This window comes from Physeter macrocephalus, chromosome 20 (assembly GCF_002837175.3).
Source record: "Physeter macrocephalus isolate SW-GA chromosome 20, ASM283717v5, whole genome shotgun sequence".
Classification (NCBI taxonomy): domain Eukaryota; kingdom Metazoa; phylum Chordata; class Mammalia; order Artiodactyla; family Physeteridae; genus Physeter; species Physeter macrocephalus.
Window position 1 is genome coordinate 4,431,968 of NC_041233.1, and position 5,005 is coordinate 4,436,972.

The 5,005-nt window shown below is 39.2% G+C and overlaps 1 long non-coding RNA gene across 3 annotated transcripts in view; it reads left to right on the forward strand.

The window, feature by feature from the left end:
• Positions 1-4,959, forward strand: part of LOC112062881 (uncharacterized) — a 6,399-nt gene extending 1,440 nt beyond the window's left edge. Inside the window, exons 1-4 of one of the 3 annotated variants that reach the window (XR_002890889.3) lie at positions 863-951; positions 2,839-2,985; positions 3,107-3,252; positions 3,613-4,959. This is a non-coding gene — a long non-coding RNA (uncharacterized lncRNA). Of the gene's footprint in view, positions 1-862; positions 952-1,550; positions 1,931-2,838; positions 2,986-3,106; positions 3,253-3,612 lie in introns of those variants that run through there. The other 2 variants (XR_003677704.2, XR_003677703.2) reach the window with 2 other exon arrangements.
• The last annotated feature ends 46 nt before the right edge of the window (positions 4,960-5,005 follow it).

A 5,005-nucleotide genomic window follows, 5' to 3' on the forward strand; every position in this document is an offset into this window, starting at 1 on the left:
GCTGTACAGCGCAGGCTCAGTAGTTGTGGCGCACGGGCTTAGTTGCTGTGCGGCATGTGGGATCTTCCCGGGCCAGGGCTCGAACCCATGTCCCCTGCGTTGGCGGGGGTATTCTTAACCACTGTGCCACCAGGGAAGCGCTCTATGGTGCTCTTATTTCCAACCCAGGTCATCTCCACAAAGGCTTTTAGATTATCTTTGGGTCTTGGGGATATTCTAGAATTTGAGGTTATGGAAAACCACACCCTTATCAACAGTGTTTAAAGCCAAGTTTTTGTTGTCTTTTGATACAGCTTTATTTTACTTTGTGGAAGTAAACAAAGACTGCTCAAATGAGAAGAAGTAAGGCTATTATTCAGAGCTTGCTACAGCGAGAGTCAGCCACCAGCATTTTGGCAGTGACTCCAAGGCAGGCAGAGGAGTGGGAAAGCTTTGTAGTGGAAGAAAGGAAGGCTTTGGGTGTGATTTCAGGCTGTTGGCCTGGGGAGGCTGGAGGTGGGGTAATTAGAGCACCCTATGTGATTGGTTAGGGGGGCGTATTTGGCTCCTTCTGATTGGTTGGATTTCTCTGGTTGGAATCAGGGGCAAGAATTAGGGAAGCTCTGTTATTATTCAAGTCCTGGACATTTGGGACTGATGGTTATAGAGGGGTTATTATTTGGCTTTCTGAGCTGTTTGCTAGAAATAGTGGTCTGATTTCCTACAAGTCTGACTTGTACATAGTGTATTGGTTTCCTGACTGGTTACTGTAGATTATGGGTTGGTTTTCTGGGCTGGTTGCTATAGATTGTAGGTCAGAGTTCTATATTTATATATATTTTCTGGCTATTATCCATTTGTATCTTCAGTTTCTTGTAGACTTCCTAAGAAAATAATCATTATGCACGTGAAGATGATTATTGAAGAATTATCTGCAGTACAGAAAAATGGAAAGACTCTAGATTTATAACAGTAGGGGTCTAATTTAATAAATCATACTTTTAAATGTAGTATATACTTTAATTTTTACATTATGTAGAAGAATATCTCATGTAATTAAATATTTATAATACTTTAAGATAAATGGAGCAGCTATAAAACGTTTGTTTTCTAACTGTTCTGTTTAGTTTAGTAAACTATATTATATTAATGTAATATTATATAACTTCCATTTTAAGATAATGTAGATGATGTAGAAGAATATCTAATGTCATTAAATATTTACAATACTTTAAGTCAAATAGAACAGTTATAAATCAACATCTGTATTATGACTTAAGTTTTGAAACAAAAAAATGATGCCCAGAAAAAAATACTGGTGTGATATGTATCATATTGGCTCCTGTATCAGCATGGTGGGATTAAGAGTAATTTAAGATTTTTTTCCTTTTCTCTAGTTTTAAATTACATGGCATTCATGTGTACTATTTTTAGAAACAGAAACTTCCTATAAACGTGTATTTTTAAAGGGAAAAAGAAAAAAAATAACCTATAGGTTGACATATGTAATGTGCCCATTTAAGGGAAGGAGAGACTAAGGTATTGAAAGCGACGTGAATGGATGAGTCCCCATACATGTAGTGTCAGAAGGTAGAGCTGTCTAAACGTGCCTCCCTGCAGTTTTTACGCGACGTGATCACTGGCTAAAGCTATTTGTTATGATAGCACTTTCTCACAAATGTGTTTCTTGAAAACTGTGAAAACTTCTATCCTGACAAGCTGTCAAATGAAAGGCAAACATTTTTGTACCACAGAAATTCTAATCCTTTCACAGATGCACTGGGAATATTTATCTTCAGGACTCACTTGGAAGCCAGCAATGTTTCTCTAAGTACTTCAAGTCCAAGGATGAAGAACTTTGTTGTCCACATGATGATGTGATTTAGACCCCACTTCCCCTTTTGAGACAGATCTTGGTGGGCTTAGTGAATGGCATGTCTTGAAAGAGCCTGTAAGTTCACACCACTCAATCGTGTTCTTCTCTCAGGCAAAAATTTTTGCAGAAGACGATAGCTATTGGTATCTTTGGTCATGGGAAAACAGAGGACATTGTGACCTTAAAAGTGGCCATTGGGTGTGTCTTTCGATAAGGACGGCTGACCCTCAGGGGTCATTCCACTTTGCATAATGGTGTAAACTAAGACCCTTGTTTTGGTCCATTATTTAAAGAGGATACTAAAAATTCAAAAACCCCATGTATACCTATTGATCTTGGAATTCTAATTCATCTTAAAATATTCTCAGGGAAAGGAGTAGGCATAGTATCTCCCTGAGTCCTCCATAGTGCCAAGGTTTGGTTCAAAGTCAGGTATCCTTAATGAGCATCTACTTTATGAAGAGGCCAATTCTACCTTCAGCTTGAAAATGTAGATTTTGAGAATGAGTGAGAAGCAAAGACTGATGAGGCTTTAAAATGCAAAATGAGACTTTACTCCAAAATCACCAGGGTATTTATGCAATTTTTTTCATCGATGCTGTTCATGTATGAGTTATGAACCTTTCAGGACTAAGTTAGCCAAAAGGGTGATTTTCAACTGGGTAAGCCAGTGGTCACTGGAGTATTATAAGGGAGTCCTTGAATCCATATGTAAAGTGATGGTATTTGTAGATGTCTAAATAACATGTCTCTGACACATACACACTTCTGTTTTTCAAAAATATTTAGGTACTTTCATAATTAGTAAAATGAAAATTTATTTAAATAAAATTAATTGATTTAAAATGTATTTATTCTGAATTCATAGGAGCTATTTAGATTTTCTATCTATTGTTGCTTCAGTTTTGGTAACTTGTTTCCAAGTATTTTCACCTTAATTTCTTATTTAGTATTATGTTAACACATAAAGCAATGTTTTTCAGATAACTGTTCCCAGAGAAGAAGGAGGAAATCCTAGAAAGTGAGAAACCCAGTGGACCCAATGCCAAGCAAGGAAAACCAGACATGCAAAGTCAAGAGCACACCAGCACCAGCCCCGGGCTCACTGAGCCTGCCAAGATCCCGACCCTGTAAGGATAACTTACATAGCTTCATGCTGGTGCAGCCTCATTTACTGGCTGCTGCTTTTCATGCTTTGTTAAGGGTAAGGAGGCGTTCCACATTGTTCTTGAAATTTTTATATATGTTAAGTTTCCAGGGCCGTAGACAAAGGCAGATAATCTACAGGGTAACTTCCCAACAAGATAGTTCTGTGTTGCAAGTCATCAGTGGGCCAGAAACATGTGTGCAAGATGAGATGTCTGTGGATGCGATGCATGTCTTTATTGATGAACATGGTAAGTCTTTAGAGCTCTTGACTCATGACGTAGAAGGGGGAAGGCTGGCAGCTTTCTCAAGGTCCCATGTGGTCTCTTAGCCTGAGGACAGGTTTCCCCTCTATCTAAAAGTAGAGTGGTCCTACGAGATCTTTCCTAAACTGAAATGGTGTAAAGCAAAGAGGCAGTTAGCTAAGGATGCCAAAAGTACATCAATATAAGACACAGATGGTCCTAATTCAAAGCCATCGCAGCTTGATGCTGAGATACTGGGTATAGTTCCTGGGGAGGGAGCTTGGTGATGCTACTCTAATTGCTTGCGGTGTGCGCTGGCTGTATAAGTCACTGCAAAACAAACGTGAATGCTCGTTTCACTTTTAGCCTTTTAGAAGCAGAAAAAATTTTCGGATTTCGTTCAGTTAGCAAAAACATGTACGAAGGTAGGTCTTTCGTAAAAAATGAGGTGGCGTAAAGCGAACTTACCAAAAGCGGGGGATACCTGTACTAGCCTGGAACGGGAAGGCTTAGTTCTGCTTGCTGACAGACAATGTTCTTAGAACAGAGTGTGCGCCCTCCTGCCTCAGGGCCTTTGCACATACCGTGTCCCTGTGCCCACATTGTGCCATTTATCCTTCGGGTCTCAATTCTAAAGAAAGTTCTTCAGGAGAACCTTTCCTGGATTTCCCAGGTTTAATCAGGTTCCTGTGCTCTTTTGCTCTCCTAACACCCTATCCTTTTCCTTCTTTGAGACTGTTACAGCTTCTAATTGTTTATTGACTTCCAATAATTTGATTAGTGACATTTTCTCCCTCACAGTTGTAAACTTTGGGGAGGTAATGCCCAGCACCTAAGAAATATTCGTTAGATATATGTTGAAAATCTGACCTTGATATATTTTTAATACCTTGTTATAAACAAGATTTTAAAAAGTAATAGAAAGGAAGGACGGAAGGAAGAAAGAAAAAGAAAGAAAGAAAGAGAGAAAGAAGGAAAGGAAGGAAGAACCATTAAATGGCAAATTCAAGGTTCCTGAGATAAGGGGTATAGGTCTTAGTTTTTGTAGGTCGGGTCTTGGGTTAAGTCCCTTATAGATCAATGTAAACTTATTATTCTACTCTCACGAGGATCCTGGTTTGGATAATAAATCATATATTACCCTCTCTATATAGATCAGTAGTTTATAGTTTGAAGTGCTTTTGCATCTGCAGAAATACAAAGAGACTTTTACATTATGAAGAACAACATTAGCACTTCTATCAAAGCCTCCAGAGGAGCCGTGGTTGTCATTGTGAATGTTTCTTTTGGGGGTACCACCTTGAAGTTGAGGTCCAGCACTGCAGACTCCGTTGCAGCTGCTCATGACAGACGAGGTTAATTATGCTTCCCTGTCACCTGAAGAAAGTACGCCTAAAACCTCTTCTGGGGAGAGACCATTTACACCTCAGAACCCTGAGCCACTTTAGCAGGCTAATTTAACTCCACAAATTAATTCCATGTCTTTCTTTTCCTCATTACCGGGCTGACATACCAGTCAGCAGCTGTGCCAATGCTCATCTGCAAATTCAAAGGTTGGGATGGCCCCTCGTGGTCCACCGATCAAAACCACACACTTAATAAGCCTCTTTTGCACGTGATACAAAAAAACCCCACAAAAAACCCAGTTACAGCATACAGAGATCATCCTGACACATGAAGAGAATATACAAAAGAAATGCGTTGAAAAGAATATACAGAAGGGGATTAGAAATGGTACAAATTAATCGATGAAAGGCAA